Genomic DNA, 14,977 nt, shown 5'->3' on the forward strand with positions numbered 1-14,977 from the left:
GTGGAAAAATATGCATCTTAGAATAGATTAAACAAGGTATATTACACAGCTGATACTGAAGTGTTTTGAAGTAAATTACAGGCAATATAAAACTTTGCACACAACATGGCATGGACTTTGGATTTTATTTCGAATGTGTTTTAAGCAGGGAAGAGATGGGATCTGGTTTTCGTTTTTTATACATATACTCTGGGAGTAATGCTAAGAACATGTCATGGGAGAGGTGGATGTGACCAGAGAGGCTTGGTCAGTGGAGGTAGAAAGAAAGAGGTGGATTTAGGATACATTTTGAAGAAGAGGACTAGTAATGTTCATTCATAATGATAAGCCATTTATACAACTCACTGAGGAAAAAGAAAATGTTGCTACAAATATAAATAATTCCCAGAATTATTAATTCTTGTTTTGGCATTTACTAAGTCAGTGCTGTTGAATCTCTCTGACTTTCAGAATCTCTGCCAATCTTTCATTAGCTGCAGCTAGTTCCACCTCCAGGGGCCAGTATTTCACTTCATTGTAAAGGAGAAAGCAGCACAAATGGCTAGCACAAGGGCAGGAATGACTAACAACAGCTTCTTCTATGAGTCTTTCCCAGGGATATCAAGATTTTCATATGGGTGCTTTAAAATACAAAGTAAGTAAGTGTATTAGTTTGTTCACACTGCCTTAACAAAATAGCACAGACTGAGTGGCTTAAACAATAGAAATTAATTTTCTCACAGTTCTGGAGGCTTGAAGTCCAAGATCAAGGTCACCATCAGGTTGATTTCTGTTGAGAGCTCTCTTCCTGGCTTATAGACAGCTACATCTTCACCATGTCCTCACATGGCCTTTCCTCAGAGTTCATGGAGAGGGGGAGAGAGGGAGAGATAAAAGCAAGGAGAGGGGAAGGGAAATAGGAAGATGGGTTCACCAGCACTATCAGATTAAAGCCCTGTCCTTATGACCTCAACCTTTATTACCTACTTACATGCCTTATCTCCAATACAGTCACATTATGGGTTAGGGCTTCAACAACATAAAACTCAGTCCATAAAAGTATCATTCTTCAGAATATATTAGAGAAATAATTTGAAGAACAGAAAAAAATTATAAATAAAGATGTTCATTGCAACATTAGCAATAGTGGGCAAAAAAAAGGAAACAATCTAAATAGTCAATAGCAGAGAATAGTCAAATCAATTATACTGTACCTACATAATGGAGCACTATACAGCTATTTAAAAGAATGTAACAGGAAAATGTGTATGCTTTGAAGTTAATGGAGAAAAACCCCCAAGATTTCAGAGTAATCACAACAATGTATAATTTGGCATGTAAAAATCCTGAAAGGAAATATAGCAAAATATCAAATGTGGCAATTGATAAGTAATGAGTTTCTTTGTGGTTTTTTTTTGATTTTCTGAATTTTCTAAGTTGTAGTGGGCTTTTTGTCTTTTGTCTTTTTAGGGTTGCACGTGGGGCATATGGAGATTCCCAGGCTAGGGGTTGAATTGGAGCTATAGCCGCTGGCCTAAGCCACAGCCACAGCAATGCCAGATCTGAGCCATGTCTTCCACCTACACCACAGCTCACGGCAATGCTGGATCCTTAACCCACTAAGCGAGGCCAGGGATTGAACCCACATCCTCATTGTTCCTAGTCGGATTTGTTTCCGCTGTGCCACAAAGGGAACTCCGTAATGGGCTTTTATATTTTATTTTTATCCAAGTTATACATTATCATAGTTTACAGAGTTAAAAAGTTCTACAAGTTTTGCTATGAAAAACAGTGCTCGCCCTTATAATTTCCCACTCCCTAGAGGCAAGAGCTGTTAAGTCTTTTAGCTGATTCTTTTGGTATTCATCCTGGGTCTCTAAATAACAATATTCTATTGCTCTTTTTTTTTTTTTTTTTTTTGTCCTTTTAGGGCCCTGCCCATGGCTTACGGAAGTTCCCAGGCTAGGGGTGGAATCAGAACAGCAGCTGCTGGCCTACACCACAGCCACAGAAACACAGGATCCTTAACCCACTGAGTGAGGCCAGGGATCAAACCTGCATCCTCATGGATACTAGTCAGGTTCATTACCACTGAGCCACAATGGGAACTCCTATTGCTACCTCTTTTTAGGGCAGCATGCCCACAGCATGTGGAAGTTTCCAGGCCAGGGATCCAAACTGCACCACTTCTGTGACAATGCTGGAATTTTGAAGGCACTTATGCTCATTTCCTAGTTTCCAATGTCAATATTGAGAAATCCAAAGCCATTCTGATTCCTGATCCATTATATGTGACCTGTTTTTCTCTCTGGGATCCTGTAAAATCTTCCTTTTCACCCAACATTGAGAAACTTTATGAAGCCGTGTCTTGGTGTGAGTCCATTCTCGTCAGTCAAGGATCTTTCAACCTGGAACCTTATGACCTTCAGTTCAGGAGAAATTTCTTGAACATATTAAACATTTTATTCCATTCATTTCCTCTTCCCTCTAACTAGAACGCCTCCTGTTCAGATATTGTATTTATTAGACAGGTCTATGACCTTTTTTTTTTTGCTTTTTAGGATGCACCCACGGCATATGGGAGTTCCCTGGCTAGGGGGTGAATCGGAACTACAGCAGCTGGCCTACACCACAGCCACAGCAATGCAGGATCCGAGTCGCATCTGTGACCTACACCACAGCTCATGACAATGCCAGATTCTTAACCCACTGAGCAAGGCCAGGGATCAAACCCACATCCTCAAGGATCCTAGTTGGGCTCGTTTCTGCTGAGCCACAACAGGAACTCCTGGACAGTTCTTCTAATTTTCAAATATTCTTTCTTCTATTTCAATCTTTGTTTTTTTTGTTCTCCTTTCTGGGAGATTACCTTCAATATCTCTATTGAATTCTTCCTGCTATCTTATTTTTATTTCCAAAGAACTCTTTTTTAAAAAAATCTGTTTTTTCCTATTTCCTTAAAAAAAAATGCAACCCACTTTTCTCTTAACTCTAGGGATATTAGCAATATATATATATATATATATATATTATATATATATATAATATATATATATTTGCTTTTTAAAAATATTTCCTGGAGTTCCTGTAGTGGTGCAGCAGAAACGAATCCGAGTAGGAACCATGAGGTGGGTTAAGGACCCGGCGTTGCCCTGAGCTGTAGTGTAGGTCATAGACGTGGCTCGGATCTGGCATTGCTGTGGCTCTGGCGTAGGCCAGCGGCTACAGCTTTGATTGGACCCCTAGCCTGGGAACCTCAATATGCCGTGGGTGCAGCCCTAAAAAGACAAAAAAAAATTTTCCTTATTCATAAGTAGCAGACACCTGGTATGCATTGCTTCATAGACTCTCAACCCACAATTTAACCCAGCCATTTCTTTGGCAACCAGTCTTTTTGCACAAGTAATCTGGCAGTGCATCACTTTACCTGCACCAAGTATTACTTCACACCCTAGGGCTCTTCTGACCTACAAATTTATGCTCGGGGAAATAAGCTCTGCACTGCAGCCTACACAGCCCAGAAGTGCCGGGTAATTGACATCGTTGACCACTGACGAATGGGAGCCACTGGATTAAGGCTCCTTCTTTTCATACCTCAGAAGGATAGTTATCAGGTAGGTCAACATAGCTCCTCAGAAGGCAGTGGCAAGATAGAACCCCGGTTGCCAACAGCAGTGACTAACATGATAATGCATCCTCTCCTTCCTTTTCCTTTCTTCCCTGTTTTACTATCCGAGGTCTCCCATTCATATTTCCTGGTATTACTTCCTAAAATAAACCACCCACAGGCAAGACTTTACCTCAAGCGCTGCTTTGGAGTAGAGGAAACAGACTGAGAACTTTGCATTAACCACTTTTGCTTCTTTTTTTTTTTTTTTTTTTTTTGGCTTTTTAGGGCTGCTCCCGGCTAGGGGTCCAATAAGAGCTATAGGTGCTGACCTATGCCACAGTCACAGCAACATGGGATCCGAGCCACATCTGCGACCTACACCACAGCTCAGGGCGAAGCCGGATCCTTAACCCACGAGAGAAGCCAGGGATCGAACCCGCAACCTCATGGTTCCTAGTTGGATTCGTTTCTGCTGCACCACGAATGAGAGGGAACTCCCTCTCTCTTTCATATTAGAGAATTTCTTCAGATACATACTGATCTTTGACCATCTGATTATAATTAATAATGGGAAACTAAAAAGCCGATTGGAAGTTCAAAGCCTATAGTTGATGCTTGTCAACTGTGACTCTCATTGTAGGATAATGTAGTTGGGTCATTTCACTGGGGGAATACTTGGCATCTATTTAGGTTTTTCTTCTTAGGCTCTTCTGATTCTCCAGCGAAGAGTCATCCAATTTCCTATCTGGAGGATACATACCTGGCCACCAGCCTTCTGGAAACTTAGTGGGGAAGAGGGCTAAAGGTATCAGCATTCAGTATGTAAACATTCATTTAGTCTGTTTCTAGCTGGATGCCTTTGTCCTTGATTGTATCTGGCATCTCTCCTGTCAAGAGATTCCCTGTTTTACCTTTTCTAGAAAATAAATCTCCAATATTTTGCCAGGAAAAAGGACAGTTGCCATATGTGTAGAATGAAGGAAGGCTTCTAGGGATTTGCTTTTTAGACTTTCATTCAATTCCCCTGTTTTTAGCCCCATCTTCATCTCTACTTTCAAAAGAACTATCAATTCTTGAGTCCTTTGAGGGGGCAGTTTTTTCTCACTATTGTTATAAGGCTCAGTTTTCTCAGATCTGCTAAGTAAATTACCCACTTCACCATTTGCTTCCCAATTTTCAAAATACCATCTATGCTATCTTCTTTCCTAGTCTCTTAGTTCTTGTGGGTTGTGCCTTTATAAAAATCCCATTTTTACAGAGTTCCCCTTGTGGCTCAGTGGGTTATGAACCCAACTAGAATCAATGAGGATGTGGGTTTAATCCCTGGCCTTGCTCGGTGGGTTAAGGATCCAGTGTTGCTGGTTACAGATATGGCTCAGATCTGGCGTTGCTGTGGCTGTGGTGTAGGCCAGTAGCTGCATCTCTCTGAATTGACCGCTAGCCTGGGAACTTCCATATGACAAAGGTGAGGCCCTAAAAAGCAAAAAAAAAAAAACCAAAAAAACAAAAATCCCATTTTTACATATTAAACATACATATTCTGGCTACCAATTCTTTTGTTATTATTTTGTAAGCCTTGGAGGTTTTCTTTCACTGTCATTTAAATGGAGCTTGGTGAAAGAGCAAAAACAAATTCATCTGTTCCATCTGTCATCTTTAAATGGAACCATGCTTTGCTCTTATAATTTAAAATATAAATTTCACGTATAAGTGAAAATTTCCAGAAGACTAAAAGTCTAGTGAAAAACACCTTTTTGGCTCCAGAGTCTTCCCAGAACCCTTCAGATCACACCTTTTAGACTATCACTGAAACAGATCAACTCTGGGGAAAAGCTTTAATGAGCTGCAGTACCCAGCATGTACCACGGACAGAAATAACTGATATGAGACTGTGAAAATTTGCCATGATATCAGAAAGCACTTTCAGTTCCTCTCTCAGCTTGCTAAGTCAGGGTCCCTGCAGAGGCTGAATAGACGATGCTTGCATGACATGATTTCAAGAAAAGGTCCTCACTCTCAAGTGTGTGTCCTCCCTTCATTTTGCCATCACCACCCTCCCTGGTGCCCGAAATCCTTTTAGCCAGAGACAGAGTTTTCTCTTCCCAGCCAGAGAACAAACTCCCTGGGAGAGGACTATGATGACATAATGGTCACAAGAGGCTGTTGATAGGTACAGAGACCACCAGGGCTCTGAGTACTTGAGGTCAGAGAGAGGGCACCTTGAAGAAGGGCTGGGACTGCAAGTATGAGGGGGGTCTAGAAAAGAAAATCTTGAAACATTGGTAATGAACATTTTCTACTTCACAGGGTTGTCAAAGCTGGTGGGGGGTTGGGGGGTGGGGCGGGGAGGGATGGAGAATGAGCCTGTTATATTTTGGACATTTTCTTCATACTTATGAAAAGTCAACATTTCAGCTCTTAAGCCTACTACAGGAGGCAAGAGCTCCAAGGACACACTTGGAGAAGCCGTAAATGGAAGTGAAGACACTTGTCTTCACATACTTGTTAAGAAGTATTAACAAGAATAACAATGATGTGTTTGTCTTTTGGGGGCCTCCAGTGGGTTTATTTCAGAGTTGATAATAGTGAACAGAAAACAAGCACTTCAGGGAAGGGTAAAGATGCACATTTAATGTCCCATTCTGCCTAGTGTGTACTGGCGTATGCCCTTCAGCCACAGGGGCAGAGGCAAGATCACATAGATGGTGTAGATGGCAGACAACAAGGGCTCATTTGCAATCAGGCTGTCAGGGCTGTTTAACATGTTTCAGAACCTACCTCAGCCTCAGGCAGCTTGAGGAGTGGCTCATAACAAGACAAGGCTTGCCACATTACTTTGTTCCTCATTACTGCCAGGCAACCCATTTGTTTTTAGCACAGGGTATATAACAGGAAAAAATACTAGGATGCAAGCTCTGGTATGTATCTATGGGAAGGGTGGCGAGGAAAGTAAAGTCTCTCCAGTGCCATGAAGGCCAGAGTTACCAATTTGATCCACACTGGCTCTGTGGAGCAATACAAAGAGGCCTCAACTCTCACATGTTGGTGCTGGGAATGCAAGATGATATAGCCCCTATGGAGGGGATTCATCTCTATCTAGTACAATTAGATATGCATATATAAAGCAATCTCACTTTCCAGGAACGGTTCCAAAAATATATTGAAAAAAATGCAAAATGGCATACATCTAATGTACTCATTGTGACGTTACCTGTGGTATCAAAAGACTGAAAGAAACCCAGTACATCCATGTAACAGAATAATATGCAATTAAGAAAAGGGATGAAGATAATCTTCATATATTTATATAGAATGATCTCCAGGGAGTTCCTGTTGTGGCTCAGAGGAAACGAATCTGACTAGCATCCATGAGGAGGCAGGTCCGATTCCGGGCCTCACTCAGTGGAGTTAAAGATCTGGTGTTGCTGTGGCTATGGTGTAGGCTGGCAGCTGCAGCTCTGATTTGACCTCTAGCCTGGGAACTTCCATATGCCGCAGGTGTGGCCCTAAAAAGACACACACACACACAAAAGAATGATCTCTAGGATATACTAAGTGGTAAAAAGCAAGGTAGAGAATAGTTTCTATTGTATGCTATCTTCTGTGTACAAAGGGATAGAAATACATACACACACATGTACATTTTTGCTTATATTTTTCAACAAGCAAGATAAATAGTATAAACCAAACTCTTTAAAAAACTGGGAGTGGAGCATGATGGAGGATAATGTGAGAAAAAGAATGTGTATATGTATGTGTGACTGAGTCACTTTGCTGTACAGTAGAAAATTGACAGAACACTATAAACTAACTATAATGGAAAAAATAAAAATCACTGAAAAACTGGGAGAAGGAGGAAAGAACGCAGTGATAGGTATGGGAGGTAAACTTTTCTCTGCATGTACCTTGTTATTTAACTTTGATGTGGGAAGCATAATTTAAAAATAAAGTTAAAATCTTTAAACTGAAAACAAACAAATAAATCTCACTGTATATCAAGTTGATGGCATAATCATACAAAGAAGAGAATAATGTCAAGAGATTTTAAGACAGTATTCTGGCAGTTTCTTCTTGGCGCAATGGGTTATGGGTCTGGTGTTGTCACTGCTGTGGCATGGGTTTGATCCCTAGCCTGGGAACTTCCACATGCTGTAGTCACAGCCAAAAAAATAAAATAAAACAAAAGATGGTATTTTGGCTGTATATGGGTAGCAATACATGATCTAAGAAGAAAATGGACCACAAAGAAATCTTAAACAGCTTTCAGTAGTTTGATTATCAATAATAACATTGGCATTGCTATTTTTAAATTATTTATTTATTTATTTATTTGCTTTTTAGGGCCATGTGTGCGGCGTATGGAAGTTACCAGACTAGGCGTTGAATTGGAATTGCAGCTGCTGGCCAGCGCCACAGCCACAGCAATGCAGGATCTGAGTCATGTCTGCAACCTACACCACAGCAAGTGGCAACACTAGATCCTTAACCCACTGAGCAAGGCCAGGGATCGAACTTACATCCTCATGGATATTAGTTGGATTCATTACCGCTGAGCCACAATGGGAACTCCTATTGGCTTATTTAGAAAAAAAGCAAATAAGCATGATGTTAATATAGTTAGAAACCAAGATTATCAGGGAAAGAGAAAAAAGATCCAAGTACAAAATGAAATTGGGTAAAACGGTTTCCTATTAAATTTGAACTGGATATATCATTATGAACTCATGATATTTTTCATTTTTAAAAATGTTTTTCCAGAGTTCCGTCATGAATCCGACCAGGAACCATGAGGTTGCGGGTTTGATCCCTGGCCTCTCTCAGTGGATTAAGGATCCAGCGTTGCCGTGAGCTGTGGTGTAGGTTGAAGACGCAGCTCAGATCCTGTGTTGCTGTGGCTGTGGCATAGGCCAGTGGCTATAGCTCCGATTCGACCCCTAGCCCGGGAACCTCCATATGCCATGGGTGCAACCCTAGAAAAGGCAAAAAGACCAAAAAAAAAAGAAACATGTTTTTTCTAGCTAGATCCAGTGAAAAACCTATAAGCAATGACAACTCAATAGCAACAAATATCCTTAATACCCAAGCTTTGATTTTTAAATACCACTTCCCACCTAAAGGAGCCAGTCTTTGGGATATGGTGATCCAGGTCTGAGTCAGTAAATGTAGAAGATGAGCCTGAGAAATCTTGTTGCAGAACCTAAGGAAGCTATCAAGGATGACTGTGATTCTGACAAAAGGACAAAACACCATTTTGAAGGGGATTCCACGGGCCAATGATGAGGCAATTTGTGCATTAAAGGTAATGAATGGACATCTGGATTTCGCTCAGGCATATTAAGAGCTTGGAAGTGGAACTGCCGTCCTTACCAAAAAATAAGTCAACGGAGGTCACCAAAAATGCTGGACTAGGTAATTCCAGAGTTCCATCTCTCCACAAAAGCAACTAATAAGCTATCAAACTTTCAGAATCAACTTTCTGGGATATCTGGATTCTAGTTTAAAAAAACTCAAAACAACCAAGGGAAAACTTAATGTAGAAGATACTACACTACAGTACAAGAGCTGTGGCATTTTAAATTGTGTGTTTGTCATCCCTCATTCCAGACCAGCACCAGCTGTGAACATAACCTATATTCCTGGTACAGCGGGCTGTGCCAGAGGAAACGGTATAGACCTTATTCTCAAGGAATTGTGAATGTGTATCTTGACCTGTCCTTGTTGTTTGTCTGGATGGCCTATCAGTTGCTGAAAGTGGGGTATTAAAGTTTTCAATTATTATTGTATTCCTTTTTATTTTTTATTTTTTGTCTTTTAGGGCCACACCCACAGCATATGGAAGTTCCCAGGCTAGGGGTCGAATCGGAGCTACAGCTGCCAGCCTGTGCCACAGACACAGCAATGTGGGATCCGAGCCATGTCTGCAACCTACACCACAGCTCACGGGAACACCAGATCCTTAACCCACTGAGCGAGGCCAGGGATCAAACCCACATCCTCATGGATCCTAGTTGGACTCGTTTCTGCTGAGCCACGAAGGGAACTCCAATTGTATTACTTTTTGTGTCTCCTTTTAGCTCTGTTAGTTTTTGCTTTATATATTTAGGTACTGTGATGTTGGGAAAGTAAATATTTATAATTGTTATATATTTTTGATGGGTTGACCCAGAATACTATTCACTAGATAGTTAAATAGATAAAAAGAAATGAGGTATCAAGCCAGAAAAAAAAAAAAAAACATGTAGGAAAGCTAGGCACATATTACTAGGTGAAAGAAGCCAGTCTGAAAAGGTGACACACTGTATGACTCCAACCATATGACATTCTGGTCAAGGCAAAACTATGGAGACAATGAAAATATTAGTGGTTGCCATGGGGGAGAGAGGGATGACGAAGTAGGGCACAGAAGGCAGTGAAATTATTATTCTGTATACTACAATGGGGGATACATGTCATTATACATTTGTCAAAATCAATAGAAGGAATGAGCTGTGGTGTAGGTCGCAGACGCAGCTCGGATCTCCAGTTGCTGTGGCTGTGGAGTAGGCTGGCAGCTACAGCTCTGATTCGACCTCTAGCCTGGGAACCTCTGTATGCTGCGGGTGCGGCCCTAAAAAGACAAAACAAAACAAAACAAAAAAACCCATAGAACGTTCGAAACCAAGGGTAAACCCTAATGTGAACTGTGGGTACCTATCATAATTTGCCTTATATTTCTACTTAGTTGTATGCAGCACATCTCTCTCTCTCCCACCAGATCTTAAATTTGTTGGGGGCAGACACCCTATGTGAATCATTTTTTATGTATTACTTTCTTAAGTAATATATTTTTCAGATTAAAAATATTATGTAAAATTATACAAAATTCAAATCTTGCAAACTACCTAACACAAAAGAAATCCCTAATTGTCCCCCCTCCCCTGACCTTCCCAATCAGAGAAACCTTCTATAAAGAGTTTGGAGCCTTTTCTTCCAGCTCCTCCCACCACCATATTGTTTTTATTTTGTTTTTACAGAAATGGGATCATTGTTAAAGTCTGATTCTCAAAATGTTCAAAAAAGTTTCGTACAAATAGAGTGTGAGCACGTGTCAAAGTTTAATTTTAACTCATGAAGGAGGAAACCAGCAGGCTGGCCAATTTAACTCAAAATAGGATGTGAGAATTGGTATTTTATTTATAGTCAGTTAAGAAACAAAGGAATGCTAAAATAGTATTGCCAAATTAGAATCAAAGCTGATTAATGTCCAACAGGGCAGTAAGAACCAAAATCATGGTGTTTTCTTTAGGGGGACAGGAAATATCACTGCATCTTATCAGTTTTCCAGAATCATAAAATGACTGAACCCTAATCAATCATGCTAAATTATACTTTTCTGGATCTAGAGATATGGATGACACCCAAACTGGCCTGTGAGAAAATGCTTTTAACATGACATTAAAGCATCAAGTAATCATCTTTTCCTTTTGTATTAGTTTCCTAGTGCTGCTTTAATAAATTACCACAAACTAGGTGGCTTTTTTTTTTTTTTTTGGTCTTTTCTATGGCTGCACCCGCAGCATATGGAGGTCCCTAGGTTAGGGGTCTAATCAGAGCTGTAGCCGCCGGCCTATGCCAGAGCCACAGCAACGCAGGACCCGAGCCGCATCTGCGACCTATACCACCCTTAACCCACTAAGCAAGGGCAGGGATAGAACCTGCAACCTCATGTTTCCTAGTCAGATTCGTTAACCACTGAGCCACGATGGGAACTCCACTAGGTGGCTTTTTAAAAAAAATTTTTTTCTTGCAGTTCTACTCACTAGGAATGCACCCAAGCCGGATAAATTGCCTATCAACCTTTACCCTTGCCTTCATCTGATATAAAAGCTAGAACATGGAGTTCCTGTCGTGGCTCAGTGGTTAACGAATCCAACTAGGAACCATGAAGTTGCGGTTTCAATCCATGGCCTTGCTTAGTGGGTTAAGGATCCGGTGTTGCTGTGAGCTGTGGTGTAGTTTGTAGATGCGGCTCAGATCTGATGTTGCTGTGGCTGTGGTGTAGGCCAGCAGCTGTAGCTCCGATTGGACCCCTAGCCTGGGAACCTCCATATGCCTCGGGTGAGGCTCTAGAAAAAGACAAAAAAAAAAAAAAAAAAAAAAAAAAAGCTAGAACACTTTGTGCTGACATAGATGGTTAATAGTCATGAGACCCTTGGGGCAGAGGAGGTAAAAACCTTGGTTCCCAAAGATGTCAATGTGCTTTTCACTTGATAGCCAGATTCCCCCCCCCCTTTTTTTTTGGCTTTTTAGGGCCGCACCTGCAGCATATGGAGATTCCCCACCTCGGGTCAAATCAGAGCTACAGCTGCCGGTCTACACCACAGCCACAGCAACGTAGGATCCAAGCCGCATCTGTGACCTACACCACAGCTCACGGCAACACCAGATCCTTAACCCACAGATCGAGGCCAGAGATCAAACCCAAAACCTCATGGTTCCTAGTCAGATTTGTTTCTGTGCACCACAACGGGAACTCCTAGATTCCGTTTTTATCTTTGGCCCCTTTCAATTCCCCTGTATTCCTTGGCGGGGGGCATAGAGTGCAGCTTTGGATACCTCTGGATCATTGTCCATCTGATCCTGCCTATATGTATGTTACAATAAACTTCATAACTGCGTTTTATGGAGTTGCCTACTTTTTTTTTTTTCCTTTGGTCTTAAATTTTCTTCTCCGTTTGGAGGATATTATTCAATATCCTCGCCTCCCAACAGTAATCAAGCCCAATACCAAAAGCTTCAGAGAAGGAGGATCTCCACTCTTGGGTAAATATTTTGGAGGATTCAGAGTCAACTGATTTTGTACTAAAGGATTTCTCAGAGAGAAAGAGCCTCATGGATTTAGATGGAATGTTTTTGGGAGTGCCCAACTCCATGGCCACCCACCTCACCCTCACCCCAAGAAGTAGCAGTCAGCTAAGGAGTATGACCTTGTGAGGTGCAGGCATGAGGGTGCTAGCTGAAAGAGCACTCAGGGTTGACCTAGCCTCTCAGGACTGTGACAGCTCCCAGAGGGGCATTATTCTGCACAGTCTCCATCACTTGGCTCTGCTCTAGAAATAGAAGTCAGAGCAGAGTTGGCAAGAGAAAGCTAAGAGAATGAGCTTTAGTACTACCCTGCTCTGATGGGTTGTTTCTGGAGGAGGTCTTCGTATGAACCTGACTTAGCTCCCTCCAGTGTTATTCCCACAAATCAGGGTCTTGAAGGTATGTGTTTAAGAACATACAGGAGAGAAAAAAAATCTGTAATTAGAACGGAGATGAGTCCCCTCACCACCCTTCCCCTCCCTCACGACTCCATTGCCCAACACTCACAGTCCCCAGCCTACAAGTGCTTGTGAGCACAAGCTCTGTTTTCATCCTAGGCCTTTTAGGACTTGAGCCTTCTCTAGAATGAATTGAGTGGTGCCCCTTGATAAGGAATGTTTGTAAGAAAGTGTGCCTGATATGAACCCAGCCATAGCCCATAAAATACTCTTGAAACCACTAACTTATTAATTTCACAAAGGACCTAAGAGGACTTCAAGGTCCGTCTCATGATCAAGAGTGTAAGCTTTGGGGCCCGAGTGCCCAAGACTGAATCCTGGCTCTGATACTAGCTGTGATCTTAGGCAGGTCACTTCATTCTTCTATGCCTTAGACTCTTTTTCTGTGAGATGTGCAATAACAGTACCTACTCTCTTAAGACTTGTTTTGAGGATTGAATGAAATAATGCATGTAAAGCACCATGCCAGACCTATATTAAGTGCTCATAAATATTAGCTAGTATTTCATTCTTGTACATGCCTCACGGTTATATGCCCATAGAATTTAAAGCATTTGTGGAGCAAATGCAAGTAACAACTACTAGTTTATCTAATATATTTCCTTAACATATCCAATTGCCCATACTTAGCTTCCTGAATTTCCAATGACATGAGAGTAGTTGTTACAACGGCCAAGCATTTCCCCCCAAACTTTGTGGTTCTGCATTCCTTTTCTGAGACCTATTTGCTGGCCCCAGTGTCTGCCTCCTTTACAACTCAGTTAGACTCCACCCCCCCCACAAATACCCTGTGTTGCTTTAAGATTTCAGAAGGTAAACAAGAAGGTAGTCAATTAAAGAAGTGTTAGCTTCATCTCTTGTGTATATACAAGATTGCTGTGGAGGAGTTCCTGTCATGGCTCAGTGGTGAACGAGTCCGACTAGGAACCAGGAGATTGCAGGTTCGATCCCTGGCCTCGCTCAGTGGGTTAGGAATCCAGCGTTGCCATGAGCTGTGATGTAGGGTGCAGACATGGCTCGGATCCCGAGTTGCTGTGGCTCTGGTGTAGGCCGGTGGCTATAGCTCCAATTAGACCCCTAGCTTGGGAACCTCCATATGCCCAGGGAGTGGCCCTAGAAAAGGCAAAAAGACAAAAAAAAAAAAAAAAAAAGATTGCTGTGGAACAAAATGGCCACCACCTTTAGGAAACTCTGAATGTTTATTTGTATAATGTATCATGAGTGTCTCTTCTCACTAGCAGGTTTTTCAGGTAGAAGCTGTTCCATACTCCTTGCTCTAAACTCCCTGCATTCCTGGGATATTAAATCACTGAGGCTGGAGAGGATACATGAAGGAAAACAGCCTGGTCTGGCATGAGGCACATTTTTCTGCCCTGTATCTCTCTACTCCAGCTCTAATTAGCTTGCCTGGTTCACTGTGTATCTTTGTGTTCTCATAGTCCTGGCCTTTAAGTAGCTGACTCACATGGCTTTTATGGACCAAATTACAGTTCCACATTGCTTTTGCTCTTAATGGAAGGCATATTAACCACTCAGGAGAAATTCTTGAATTCCAAAGAGGCACTGTGTTCTTCTAGAGGTTTGGTAGATTATGTCTTTCAAATTCAGCTTGAATAACAGTCAGGGGACAGCAGTTTGTGCTTTCTACGATGACCACCTATATCTCCATCATGAAAGATAAGGCTGGGGAATGAGGGAGTTAGGTTGAAAAAGGAAATCTCAGGCATTCCTGTCGTGGCTCAGTGGTTAACGAATCCGACTGGTAACCATGAGGTTGGAGTTCAATCCCTGGCCTCGCTCAGTGTGTTGGGGATCCGGTGCTGCAGTGAGCTGTGGTGTAGATTGTGGATGCGGCTCGGATCCCGTGTTGCTGTGGCTGTGGTGTGGGCTGACAGCTATAGCTCTGATTCGACCCCTAGCCTGGGAACTTCCATGTGCTGCGGGATGCGGCCCTAATAAAGACAAAAGACAAAAAAAAAAAAAAAAAAAGAAAAGAAAAAGAAAAAAGAAAAAGAAAAAAAGAGAAAAAAAGAAAAAGGAAATCTCCACTGCTCCAAAGCATATCACTTCACTCCCCTTCAAATTA

The sequence above is a fragment of the Sus scrofa genome, chromosome X (genome assembly GCF_054392235.1).
Source record: "Sus scrofa isolate SSC_HxYL_T2T_F1_AM1 chromosome X, Sscrofa_HxYL_maternal_Yorkshire_Landrace_v2.0, whole genome shotgun sequence".
Taxonomy (NCBI): Eukaryota; Metazoa; Chordata; class Mammalia; order Artiodactyla; family Suidae; genus Sus; species Sus scrofa.